Below are 14,727 nucleotides of genomic sequence, written 5' to 3'. Positions count from 1 at the left end.
GTGTGTGTGTGTGTGTGTGTGTGTGTGTGTGTGTGTGTGTGTGTGTGTATGTGATACCTAGGGAAAACAGCACATATTCAAGATATGGGTATCTAGGTGTATCCACAATGTCCTCCTATCTGATTCTGTGGATTTCTAAGTAACCCTGTTCAAAAGATGTGCGCCAGAGAGACGGCTAAATGAATACAGGTGCCGACCACACAAGCGTGTCAGCCTGAGTTAGAACCCAGGAACCCACATAAAGGTGGAAACGAAGATCTTACTCCACGGAACTGTCTTCAACCCCTCTCCTGACTTGTGGCGGCACATCTGCCATCTCCCATCTCTCTCACACGCATAAGCATAATAAGCAGAAAAAAATGTAAAAGATGAATTTATAAAAAGGTTTAAAGATGAAGCAAAATTTAAAAATTGTAGGAGCTAGAGAAATGGCCGCATATCTAAGAGCACATACTGGCTTTGAAAGCACCCAAGTTTGATTCTCAGCCCCCAGGAAAGGTAGGACACAAGAGCCTGGGACTCCAGCTCCAGGGACCAGATGCCTCTGGACTTCACGGGCACAGCGCTGCAGTGAGCACATAACTCTAACTCAGACACATAATAAATATAAAACGGTTTTCTTATTTTTCTTATCTTAAACAATTTCCTTTTGCAAACGAATCTGTAATGCTATTTCACAATGCATATTGTATAAATTTGGGATGAGAAGAGTACTAATTTGGTGAAACTCCTAAACTCCATCTTCCTGCCACAAATAGCTGGAGCTAGTGAGGTGCATGCAAACATCCAGCTAATTAGATACAGAAGAACAAATTGCCATAGGCAAAATGTAAGTGAGATATGAAAGACGCCCTCATAGGGACCATTAATAAGACAAATAAACAGAATTTATTTTCTCCTCACGATTTCTGTAGGAAACAGAAAACCACACATCATTCATCACATTGCATGACAGAAATAAACTAATGGTTTATATGGGTTTGATTCTGATATAATTTTGTTGCTATTGTATTTGTTCATTTGTTTTGTTTTGAGACAGGGACTTGTGTAGCCCATCAGGTCTTAAACTCCATAAACTCACTTAGTATGGCCTTGGATTTCTGATCCTCCTGCCTCTACCTTCTAAGAACTAAGATTACAGGTGTGTGCCACCATGCCAAGCTTATGTGACAAAAGTTTTAAATTAACTGCCTTTAAAGTATGAGGTAACGGTGAGTTGGACTATAAGCTTTCTTGGGAAGAATTGCTTTTATGATTATCAAATGTTGCAGAACGTTAGGAACCTAATTTGGAAACTATATGTTTTGGGCTTTGGGTGAAAAGTCTGCAGAGTCTGCAGAAACCCTAAAAGAAGCGAGCAAACATTTTGTAGCAGGGTCCTTCTGGCTTCCCTTCTACAGCTGACACCATCAAAGGTGGAAACAAGTGACAGGAAGTGCCATGTGTCCAGCGCAGTTGTTTTTTTTTTTTTGTTGTTGTTGTTGTTTTGTTTTGTTTTGTTTTGTTTTGTGAATGGAGAAGGGCCCAGAGATGTCAGCAGTCAGTATCTCTGTCCTTCTCTGGCTGTGTGCAGAATGGAAGGTACAGGTGTCAGAGGCTGGGTGCTCTCCCTATGGTGGTCAAAGCCTAACCTGCGAGTGCAGCACAGCCCGCACGCCTAGCACTGCCAGGTAGAGAAACCACCTCATCGGCTCGGGTGTGTAGACACAGCTGTGCTGCCATGGCTGTCTCTATCTTCTTCAAGACCGCAGTAGATCTTTAGTGCACCACTTTTTTCTCTCCCGGGACTATTAAAAAGGCCTGTCGACTTTCTCACTTTACTCTCTTCTCCCCCCGCCCCCCCCTCATCCTCCTTCTGAGAAGATTAGGGCTGCTAATGGCAGAAACATTTGCTGGCTGCACTGAAAGGCAATTTTCACTGGATTTCAGGCACTCTGGGGACGCAGCTTTGTTCTGGAAGCTTGGAGAACAGTTTCCAAAAGCAACTTTATCTCCTCTCAGTCCCAAGAGCAGAAAAACTGTATATAAATTTAACAACCTGCATTTGTTAAAATAGCTCAACGAAACTCCGGATTCTTTTTTCTTCTTCTGCTCTTAACCAGGATTTTCTATTTCATTTATTTTCCTTTCACTGAGTATATTTTAAACTGCCTTTCTCTTCCTCTAGTTTTTGGGCGAATTATTAAGTACTGTATACTCTACTTTCTTGTATTCAAAAATTTTAGTTTATTCTATAATCTCAACTTTTTTCTTTGATTTTTCTTCATTTTTCCACTTGATTCTCTTTTCTAATGCCATTTTCTATTACAATACTGCTTAATTTAGGAAGGTTCAAGACTTAAAGTGGGAATTCACAGGCTTGCTTCCATTTTCTTCTTCCTTTACATCCCTTATCTCAAAACTAAAGACTGAAGGGTGGCGGAGGCATCTCCCTAATCACGGAGCTGGCAATAGAAAGGAAGTGATAGCCACTTGCTGTAAGAATAAGGCCAGAGCTCAACTTCCCTTTCCCCAGACGTTTCCTCTTCTTCCTTTATACCACATTTATGAGCTCTGTAAGTCCAGTTCTTGAGCCCAGTCTCAACCTCTACTAGGCGTTAAATCTGTGCCACCATCAGCACCCTATAGTCATCACTTCTGGGTCCTCTCCAACCTGACTCCCCACCAGCATGATTATCTTACCTGCAAGAATTTTGCACAGGTCAAGGACTCTCTCATCCTCTCTGAAAATGCTCAGTACAAAGCCAGATTTTACATTTTGTGCCTAGGCCAAGCCCTTGCCCGAGCCCTCCCACGAGGACACCTGAAACACTCCTTCAAAAGAACATGCACGTATGGAAATTAAATAAATGGTTGAATAAAACAGTTTGCAGAAGAGAACCACGTAACATGATACACCAGCTCCAGACTTGTTCAAAACATATATTGAAATCAAGTAGAGCTTAGCAAGCACTTGATCTTAGTAGCTACCGTATACGTACAGTGAAGCTGTAAACAATGATAATCTTCACATCTGCAATTACAAATACTTTGATATAATCAACTGTAGAGACTTAATGAAGTAATTATATTCATACTTTTGGTGCTGGAGACTCAACTCCAGGTCTCGAGAATATGCTGTACCCTCAACCCATAGCTCTACATTTTATACTCAAGATGATTTATGCTCCCCTCTCTTGGTTTTCCCCATCTTCCTGTGTGATCCTAGTTTTTACCTGTGAGGGTAAATTTCCCAGTCACTTACCCTTGAAGGCTTGGTCTCAAAGTACAAAAACTAAGGAGCATTAAGATGTAGACGGTCCATTTGCGAAAATGTGTCTTTGTGGGCCACTCCTCCAGAATTGAGCTTAGAGGGCTTTTTCAAGGTGGATTACTTCTGAATCTATGCTAATCATGATTTGTACAGAAAAGTCCTCCTTAGTAAGCTCCACATTTCAGGGCTGGGAATGTACTGCGGCTGTTGGAATGCTTGCTTGGCGTGCACGAAGCCTGAGTTTGAGCGGTAGCACTACATAAACTGGGCATGATGACCCACTCTGTGCTTGTAAACATAGTGCTTAGGAGGTAGAGGCAGGAGGATCAGAGCTGAAGATCACTTTGAGCTAGACAGAAAGTTTGAGGCCAGCCTGAGGTGCATGAGACCTTATTCAAAAGCAAAAGAAGAACAAGGAGGAGGAGGAGAAGGAGGAGGAGGAGGAGGAGGAGGAGGAGGAGGAGGAGGAGAAGGAGGAGTAGGAGGAGAAGGAGAAGAAGAAGAAGGAGAAGAAGGAGAAGAAGAAGAAGAAGAAGAAGAAGAAGAAGAAGAAAAAGAAGGAGGAGGAGGAGGAGGAGAAGGAGAAGAAGAAGAAGGAGAAGGAGAAGAAGGAGGAGGAGGAGGAGGAGGAGGAGGAGAAGGAAGAGGAGAAAAAGAAGGAGAAGGAGAAAGGAGAAGGAGAGGAGAAGGAGATGGAGAAGGAGGAGACCTCAATATACAATACCACCACCACCACCAAAGACAAGTGCAGTTCTTCCAAGTCCCATCTACAGGGGAGAAGATTAAGATGGTCCAAGTAGAGACAGGCTCTCATAATCTCTGGGATGTTTAAATGCCTCTTACAGATATTCAAAGACTGAACCAAACAAAATTATTTCTTTGCCAGATGGGCAAAAAGACCGGAGAGGTTTGGGTAAAGAATGGGTGTCCCTATTTTGATTGAGTTGGCTGTTTTAATGGCAGGTGGCATTTCCTGACAGCTGCTATGAAATTGTGCCATCAGCTGTGTTCATGATGACTATTCTTAGGCCTCAGAATTGCATAGTTAAGGATGGAGGTTTTTAATTTTTGAAGTTACATTCTTTCACACACACACCCTCTTTTTGCCCCTTGCCCTGCAATGTAAAGAGAAAGCTTCCTAGGTGACATTGGCCCAGGCTAGGCAGCGGATGCCGGTGACAATGCAGCTACTAGTCCTTGACCCCGGGGACAAGCACGTGTGTATCAGTGTAAATCATGACCGGTGATCTCCCCTAGTCCCTGCACCTGTCGCCGATCTGTCACAAAAAGCCAGCATGTGTTTCCTTTTAAAGAAGCGGAGTATTAGCTGATGCTGTAACCGGAGACGCTCAGTGCAGGACTTCACAAAGAATCCCATTGCGGTTCTCAATTGCCCACTCCTCAAAGCGGAACAGGGAGCACTGGGGAGCTTAGCAAGTGGTTGTGCTAGAACAGGGCAGGGAAGGTGCCTACCAGCCCAGGGACTTCACAGCTGCTGCCAGAGAATGAACTCCACATTTGGAAGAAAAGATGTCTGGATTGTAGGTAGTGTGTGCCTTCTGTCGTCCTCAGTCTTCTGGCGCCTGTTTCGGTCAGTGGCGACGTGGGGAGGCCCCAAGCAGGCATCTTCTCTTGAGGATGTGCAGGTAGTGAAATCCTTTTGAACTAGAGCGGATTCATTTTGCAATTCTCTTTGAACATTTCCAGCCCAGGAGCAGTGCTTGCCAAAGGCTGTTGGTCCATGCCTTGCTGGATCTTTGCCCGGGACTCCTTACTGTCTTAGGAGAGGCTGGGATAAGAATAGTGACACGTGGCACTTTTCATCATTTCTAGCAATTGTACCAACTTTCGGGGAATCTTGAAGCAGCCGTATCTGGAATTAATTTAAATCGGTGGTCTGTTTGGGGTACGAGAGCTAAAAATAATGCTGGCATCACTTCATTCTCGTCCTTTTTATATGTCCTTGTTATAAAAAAAAAAGATGTAAGGTCTGTCCTATTCATAGGAAATTTGTTGCAGGCACAGCACTGAGGGGTGCTGAGTGCTGGGAATGTCACCCTTCATGCTTTGGGCTGCTGCTGATATGGCTTTCCATCAGCTATTCCTAGGATGGAGTTTTGTGAACCACCACCACAACAGCAAAAATCCAGAAGAGAAATAGTTCTCAGTGTAACGAGTTTAGTACTTTGGGAGAAGTTGTTCATTCCCGGGAAAACAGTCCTTCATTATTTTATTAATCATCATCTGCTAAATCATTTTTATACACCTTAAGTCAGTTTAGCAAACACTACAGACAACCATGTGGACGAGCCCTCCACATGGTGGAGGGTGGGGCTCCACCATGAAGGTGGGGCTTGCAGCAGTGTTTCTTAACACCTTTTTCTTTATCCTCTTTCAGCTATCCCTCCCCCAGTGACCTGGTCGGTGAAATTTTATTTCCTTTTCTTATTTATTTTTTCCTGAAGGTCTAGAGAGACAGCTCAGTTGGTGAAGTATTTGCTTGCATGAGGGCATGAGTTTGACCCCAGAACCCATGTAAAAATGTTGGGGATGGCGACCTATCTTGTAACCTCGGTGCTTCCTGGCCAGCCAGTCTAGTCTAATTAGTGAACTCCAGTGAGACCTTGTTTCAAAAGGCAGTCGGTGGTGTTCCTGAGGACATGTGCCCTCCCCCCACCCCCGACCTTACACAGTGCTAGGCATCAAACTTAGGGCCTTGAGGTTTCTAGTTGAGTGCTGTGAGCCACATCACAGCCTTTTTCATGAACTTTATTTCTACAGAGACCCTGGTTGCAGTATATACTGTTGGTTACCTGGATGCATTCTCTCTCTCTGTCTCTCTGTCTCTGTCTCTCTGTCTCTGTCTCTGTCTCTCTCTCACATCCTTTACACATACAAAAAGTAAGATTTTTCTACATCCTTCTCCACTAAGAACTATGGTGCTATTGCTCCACTGTCAATACATTACTTATAGCTTAAAAGATTTCCTGAAGGGGTGGTTTGAGAGCGTACTCTGGTGTTCTGCATACTTGTGTTATTTACATCTTATCCTATGAGAAGCCACAGGTTCTGCTTCTTGATGGTGTTCAGATGACACAGCTCTAGGCTCCCCCAAAGCTTGATTGAGTGTTTCCTGAGGTCCCTGCCACATGGACACTTCTGTGATTATCAGGTTTGTGTTCAAAAGAACAGACAAGTCCTGAGATAACAGATGAAGACAAGGTAAAATCAGTGGCAGAAAAACAGCAACAGTAGAAACAAAGAAAGAAAGAAAGAAAGAAAGAAAGAAAGAAAGAAAGAAAGAAAGAAAGAAAGAAAGAAAGAAAGAAAAGAAAAGAAAGGTCCAGAAGTATATACAAACTTATCTTTAGTCCAGACCCGACTTCATGGTTGTCTATCACACCCAGTCACTGGTGTCTAAACATTCATCATGTCTGGATGTTTAATATTTCCTTTATGGGAATTATCAGGAGGGCTACATTTCTTCCGTGAGAAACACTGTGAGGGCGTTCAGCTTCTGTGTGGAAAAGAATGGCATCCGCTTAAGCTCTGGACCACTGGTATTTCTACCTCTGGCAGCTTCCAGTGAAAAGTTTAACAAGCATTTAGAAGTACTGCTCATATTTTTGTAAAGGTCTTTTGTAGCTTTTTAACTGTAAAGAAGAGCTCATTTTGTTAGGTTTACAAAATAGCTCTTAGCTTTTTTTTTTTTTTTTTTTTTTCATCACCAATGATTATTTATAATGTTGGCAATGCATTATCTTAAAAATTTGCCGAAGCACAACGGCTTGTCCATTATCTATCATGGAGGTGCCAGAGAGCCCATTTGTAATGTTAACATGCTGCCTCCCTCCAGTCAAGGGGTAAAGGCTTTGCAATGTGTTACGTATAGATTCCATCTTACATACGGTTCTAATGCTCTTGAAAATGTGTACAGATAAGCACACAACGTGTGTGCTGTTCTAGTGTCTCCAAATAATCAAAATCATGATTACTTTCTGTATAATTTCTGTTATAATATAAAGAAATATCTCTATTTTACCTATCTCTATCAAAGTTAAAAGAACATATGTATATAATCTTTGCTAGTTATGTTTATGTTTCTAGGAAAAAAGAATGCTTACCACATGTTAATGAAATTCTAAATATGATTTATCAAACTGTGTTCTTATCATTTCCCCAAACCATTATTGTCATAAAAATGTACATTTATCTTTTAGCATTACATGGACTTCCATTTTTCACAGGCTATCTTCGTGACCTTTGCTACACAATTGGCCCTCTATATCCCTGAACTGCACATCTGTGGATTCAGTCAGCCACGGAGAAAACATTCTGTCTGTACAACATCTGCAGAAATTTTTTCCTTGTAATTATTCCCTAAGTAATAGAGGATATCAGCTATCAGCATTCACACTCTTAGGCACTATAAGTAAGCCAGAGATGATGACTTAAAGCACGGGAGAGGAGGTATCCCATCACATGTGAACCCCGTGCCATTTTATACAAAAGACTTCAGAAGACTTGGGAGAAATTCCGGAAATAGATCTCCCAAGCATACATGCAAAAGATGTCCTTTCATGTGACTTTTATTTTTTTGCTAATACTCCAATACGCCAACCTATTTAAAGCAATTTTAGCTAAGCAAAACAAACAAACAAAAAAACAGAACAAACTTTGATATGCTAAGTACAGATTTTCCAAATGTACAGCAAAGTATGCACAACACAGATTTTCAAACGATTTGTTAGTACGTGACCTCAGAGAACCTGAAACCCTTCACAGCTAGGTAGTCCCTGATCAGCCTCAGGCACCTGCAACAGGAACTGTTTCCAGGTCTTTGCCCAGTGGCACTTGGTCCTTTTCCCTTTGTTGGGTCTATCAGGGGGATAGCAATAACAAAGCCCAAGGAAATGAAGTTAAAACAAGTTTTCTAGAGAAAAGAGAAACTAAGATGAGGCATTTACGAATGTTGATATTGGCGAAGTTTGCTTAGGGTTTTTATGTGGCCAACGTTGTATGTCTAGTGTCTCCAAATTGCCATTTCTGAATTCTCACCAGAAAGCAGATCCTGAAACCAAGGCTTGTGTTTGGATGCTTAATTTGAGAACTGGCTCCTAGGAACCGGCGTGGGACCCTGGAGTGTGAGACATTGAATGAAGGAGGCCCCGACTTGATGCTAGCTGAGTTGATCATTGTGGACAGGAGGACTCATAGCTGCACCCCTGTTGTAGGACTGAAGTCCACCATGCTCTCTCTCTCCTGCTAAGTTTAGCAGGCCCTATGGCGTGTCAAGTGGCATCTGTGTAAACATGGGTTTACCTGGTGTTCTCTCAGAAATGCCAGAGAACTCTAGGGAGGAGGCAAGATGCAGTAGTGACAGGAAGAGGGTGACAGGAAGGGTCCCCACTTAGTGGCTTCAGCAACAGCTGCAGCAAAGACCAGACTGTGTAAAGAACACAGAGGGGAACACATACTCGAATACACTGACGTTTCAGAGTTCAGCCTTGGAGGTCTTGCCAATCGAGATAGTGTTCTTTTGCTCAGTTTGCAACTGATTTTTTTTTGTTCTTGTTCCCAGCATCTACCAGTTGCCAGCTTGTAGTGTTACCAACTCATTTTTGGTATCATTGGCTTATCCGAGGGAACTTTTGCTCAAATTAAAATGAATTTAAGAGGAGGCAAGCACTAACATCAAAAATAAGGGTTCACTGAGACAGTGTGTGGCCTCGGGTCTCAGGACTGCTTCTTGAGGCTTTAGGAACAAAGCTTGTATATGAATGCATCCAAGTGGTGCACACCTTTAATTCCATCACGCAGGAGGCAGGGGCAGGCAGCTCTGTGTGTTGGAGGACAGCCGGAGATACAGGGTTAGACTCTGCCTCAAAATAAATTTATACAGAAAAGATGTAGACATAGTGCTCATTGTTGCACAGGGTCCAGGATGCCTGCCCACCTTGTCAGGTCTCTCTGCCTACCCATGATTTTGCACTCGACACAGACGTGACGCTCATGGACACTGTGTCCTTCTGCACCAGGCTCATAAAAAATGTCGGCGGCACATACAATCATTCCCTATCCATGTGTGGGGTGCCTGTTATTTGGGGAGCATCAGCTCTCTGAACCTGGCCGTTGGTGGAAACCCCTTTCTGAAAGCAGCCAGTTTTCAGCAGGCATCTCCGGTGGGCACCAGGGCCTTCCCCGTCCCATCTCAGAGGATTACACTAGTGTTTCTGCAGGGAGCTGGGATTATCAGGTTGGCCTGTGCGCACGTCTTTGGGAGGGGTGGTTATTTGACTGTTAATTGCATATGGGAGGGGCCGTTTTTACGGGCTGGACCCTGGATTGTGTGAGAATGAAGCTGGCCGCATCACACCAGCAGTTAACAAACAAGAAAAGAGCAAGCATGAACAAACAAGAAAACAAGTGCATGCTTGGATGCTGCTGATCCTCAGCTGGCACTCTTGACTCCCGCGTTGCTCTGTGTCAGCGTGCTTGCCACAACAGAAGTGAAGGACGCCTGACTGCTGTCCACATGTGGTGAAAGGTAAACTAAAGGTGGCGACCATGCTTGTTCTCAAAACCAGCGCAGGGGGTTGCCCTGAGTTTACCGACTGTTCTTTGAATAGCAGTGTGCCCTTGTCCCTTTTGGTCACACTGACATAGTCTTTGGATAAAATAACGTAGCGTGTATATGTAAAAATGCTTCGACAAATGGGAAAGGCTGTAACTGTTACATGCATTGCTTTCTTACACACGTGAGCCTCCGGCCCTTAGGTCTTCTTACACACAGAGATGGCCTTGAGCGTGGAGACAGTCTCTGTATATGTACCGCATATTTTAATATCTCACCTATTGTTTTCAGAGGGAAAATTACTTGATTTATGAGTTCGTTTTCTAGAATTAAGATGATGTATGCTTTTTAAAAAGACCTTCATAAATCTTCACTGTTGCTCCCTGGCTCATGGCCTCACCCAGTTGGATGTTCTGCTGCTTGCAGGTCATGGTGGTGCTTTGTGTTAATGACTTTGGTGTGGTTGCAGACACTCTAAAGTGCTGCGCTGTGACATGCTGATTGTGACTCAGTGACTGGAACTTGGGGCACACACACACACACACACACACACACACACACATGGCCTTAAAGCACAGATCCTGAGGTACCTGACCTTGGAGGCCAGCTTTGAAAGGAGGACTCAAAACCCAAGGGTAGTGAATTGGACTGCTCCTGAGATTCCTGACAACAGGGGGGCACTATCTTTTCTGAACTTTTCTTCCAACTCATCTTCTGTGCTGCCAGAGCCAGCTCTTTTATTCAGAGCTCTTGTCTCTCCTAGGGGTTTCCCCCTGGCTTCTTGCCACATTGGATCTATAGAGCAAGATCTGGCTCAGTTCCTTGACTGGCACCAGCCAGGCCCCGAGGTTTACACCTTGGCCCGTGGGTTTTAGCTGTGCACTGTCACCGGTGCTTAATTTCCAGGAGCACACCCAGAAGTTCTCTGAGTACCTCAGCATCTAAGCTGGGAGCTTGCACAGCTGGGGGCGAGTCCAGAAAGTCAGCTGTAACAGGTGCGGGTTTAATGATCTTGTCAGTGGACCGGGCATCAGGAAATTCTAATAAAAAAGAAATAACTAGGCCAGGGGCCAGTGGGGTGTGAGTTCACATTCCGACTTGTCTAACTAACCCTTACATTCCAGTATTTGTGTTCCGCACATGAGCAAGCTAGGCCTATTCCTACCTTTCCTATGGAGTTTAATGCACATTATTATAATGAACTTAGGATAAGGATTAGGCATAAAAATGAAATAATCATGCAAAATTTTAATTCACAAATGTATCTAAACTACCCATACCAGAGTCTAAGCATCCATTTGAATCATTACATATAGGTTTTATATTAACTTAATTGAAAAACAAGTTGTTTTTCAGTTTTTTTTTTTTTTTAAGCTGGAAATGTTCTGTGTTGGCTATGCTTAGATGCTGATAAACATCAAACGACAACTCGAACTTGAAGTGAAAATACATGAAACCCACTGACAAAGCAATTTCATTTGCTCCTGGTCCCTGGCAGTCTCAAAAAGAGGCAGAACCTGTCAAAACAAGACTATTCCTCTAGGTGTTAAACAGGATTAGATTCTGTTCGTGAGTTCTCTTTTCCCTTCAGTAGAGATGTTTGGTTCAGGGACCTGTTCGGATGACTTGGCAAGCATTAGTTATTTAGAAGCGTAAGAACTGATGGCGTTGGGTCTCATTGCGTTCTGAACCTTCTAGAATGAGCACCTTGCACCAATGTATTATCCCTCCCTAGGGCTGGGGGCACAGCCCATAGCATCTTGCATTTTGCACACGCGTGCTGCAGCCATTTCAGTTCTGTTCTTGGGGCTGTGTATGTTGATTACCTATTTAGGGTCTCTGCCTCTAACCTGGTTGTATTTCTTTATTTACCCAGATATTGACCGATGTGTAAGTAGTCCTCACGGCCTGTGAGAACTTGTAATAAATACTTTATGAACGAGGATGGAGCTCAGGCCCAGGCCGAGCACTGCAAAGCCTTGGGCTCAGACCCCAGCAATGCGGCGGCAAAAACTCGGCGATAACCTTAGGAGACAGATCCATCCCTGACTGATCACCAGTGTTTATGTTGCCGTGGTCCAGGCACTGAGTTAGGCACCTCGCACACTGTGTGTTGATTTTCACAGTGGCCCCGCGAAGTTCTCTGTCTACAGATAAGTAAGCGAAGGTTTACTGAGACTAGGAACTTGACCAAAGCGATACAGCGGCATACAAACAATGGTATTTCTCTCTGAATTGATTCATTTGCTCAACATTTAAAACTGATACCGCAGAGGGCCTCTGAAAGACTCTACCTAGCAGTGTATCAAATCAGATACTAAGACTCATAACCAAACCTTTGGCAGAGTGCAGGTTATCATATGAAAGAAGGGGGAGTTAGTAAGACTTGGAAAGGATAGGAGCTCCACAAGGACCAAATATATCTGGGCACAGGGTCTTTTCTGAGACTGACGCTCCACAAAGGACCATGTATGGATATAACCTAGAACCCCTGCTCGGATGTGGCCTGTGGTAGTTCAGTAACCAATTGGTTTCCCATAGTAAGGAGAACAAGAACTATTTCTGACAGGAACTCAATGGCAGGCTCTTTGACCTCCCCATCCCCCAAGGGAAGAGCAGTCCTGCTAGGCCACAGAGGAGGACTTTGCAGCCAGTTCTGAAGATACCTGATAAAACAGGGTCAGATGAAAGGGGAGGAGGTCCTCCCCAATCAGTGGACTTGGAAAGGGGCAGGGCGGAAATGAGGGAGGGAGGGTGGGACTAGGGAGGAAATGAGGGAGCGGGATACAGCTGGGATACAGAATTAACAAAATGTAACTAATAAGAAAAATAAAATTTAAAAAACCTGATACATAGGCTTAACTGCAGAAATTTTAACTAGAGTTTCTTTTTTTAAAAAAACAAAGCATTTTTTTTTTTCGTGGAGAAGTTTCGGGTTCATAGCAAAACCAAGAGAAACTTAAGAGAGCTATGCCTACATTCCCATTTCCCACAGCACAGACCTCCTAGCAGAATGTGCCTTTGATCTAACCAACAAGCCTACACTGATCTTCTATAGTCTGTGGGTTTGAACAAATATAAAATTTCATGTATATACCATTATAGTAATTTAAATTAAAAAAAAATTAAATATTTGTAGAAAAGCCAAATTTTCCAAGGGCAATTTGTTTTATCCTTACATGATCTGCAGCGTTTTTTTCCGATTTAACGACCGCTCTCATTGTTTGCTTTTCGAATACAAACAGAGGGACTGGGTAGGTTTTAAAGCTCTACATTGCCAACCCGCAAGCCAAGGCTCTTGTCAGCAAATGCAAGGTAACAGCGCCCTCCAGTGGGCAGAAGCTGGAAGAGCTAGTGTGAGTGGTGACCTTCCAGGCTTTTTTACCCCGCTGGTGTTGAGCATGGAACCTAGGCCTTTCGTATACTTGACAAGGGCTCTACCTCGGTGCCGCACCAGCTCACCGTACTCTTTGTGATTGTTCAAACCAATGATAGCAATGACTGGGCAATGACAGAAGATTACATACTCCACTGTTCTGAGCTCCTATGAGCTCAGAACTTTGTCTTGACTATCAGGTGCAACTGACATTTCACCAAAACTAGCATTGGGAAGGTAGACAGTCTCAAAAGACACTGTTTCTCTTTTTGTAGCATGGCTTGGTATTTTTTTCCTTGCAGGCTTGCCTATTTGTATTTCACTTCATTGTGGTTGCGGGATGAGACATTTTCACTTGCGATACAGATTGACATGTATGACCACGTATTTGCATTTCATCTGGCCTCTTGCTACCTCTGTGATACTGAGCATGTTCTGTAGACCCTTTCGGTGTGCTCCATCGTGAGAGGTTAGTACTGTTGACCTCACTGAGGTGTTGCCTACTGTATTTTGCACAGCGCTTGGCACAGAGAAGACACTAAGGTCCGTAAAGAAGACAATACCCTTCATTTGTGTGTAGCTTGTTCGAAGGAGCTCACACAAGCCCTCTCTACCTCTCGGCTCTGCCCTCAGCCCAGCTTTCACTACCAGGAGCCACTTAGCTGTTCCCCAGCTGTGTGCACCTTCTCTTTCTCCTGCTCAGAGCCCCATTTACTTTCCTGGGAGACATTTCTCCTTTCACATTCTTTGTTTTCCGTGGGTGGGAGTTTCCATGTTTCTGAAGCACCCGGGGCCAGTCCTTTAGACATCTTGACACGGCACTGCCATGCTGGATTCTTCTCATCCCCACCATTACCCTCCATCAGACGTTATCACAGCATGTGACTTCTTGAAATGTGTCTTATGATTCTTTTCGTCCCTCCTGGAGTGATGGCAAAATGAGTTAGCTTGCCTTACTCTCATGTAAGGATATATACAGAAGAGCTGCCATCAGATACCGTGAGGAGGGAGAAAGGAGTTTCAGCATGAATGAGCTGTTCTGCAGTGCTAAGATCATACACCATACATGTGAGTATGCAAATACTGTGTGAAGGGATCCTGCTACCTGATGCGTGACAAGGGCTTCACAGACACGAGATAAGGCAGAGGTCCACCGGTTCAAAAGTACACACTACTAAGTGGCCCTTAGGAGCCAGGTGGTGCACCTCAAGGTCAAACCTGGTGTAGATTGTTTCTAGAAATCATCAGCTCTGAAATTATGACAATCACTCTCATCAGCCTAATGAAAGTAGCAGGAGAGACTCTCTCGGTATCTAGAACCCTGTCTTTTCAAATAATGTAGGGCTATACCTGGCTCACACAGCGAAATCTCTGTTTGTTCTTTACTTTCTACTCTCTGTCTTCATTCCCAGAGAACAGTCATGAGAGCTCAGGAGGCCAGTTACTAACGTGGTATTTTATCCTAATGGGATTTGTTGGGAATAAATGGAAGGCTGGAAAGTTAAGAGGCACAGCTCTTAATCT

The 14,727-nt window shown here is 43.8% G+C and overlaps 1 protein-coding gene across 1 annotated transcript in view; it reads left to right on the top strand.

Moving 5' to 3' along the window:
• Mylk4 (myosin light chain kinase family member 4) overlaps positions 1-14,727 on the top strand; it is a 71,025-nt gene that overhangs the window by 2,999 nt on the left and 53,299 nt on the right. The window lies entirely within an intron of this gene.

Source organism: Psammomys obesus, unplaced genomic scaffold (assembly GCF_907164565.1).
Source record: "Psammomys obesus unplaced genomic scaffold, mPsaObe1.curated_primary_1811, whole genome shotgun sequence".
NCBI lineage: Eukaryota > Metazoa > Chordata > Mammalia > Rodentia > Muridae > Psammomys > Psammomys obesus.
Note: the sequence above shows the minus strand (reverse complement) of the source record. Positions and strands in the feature narration are given on the sequence as shown.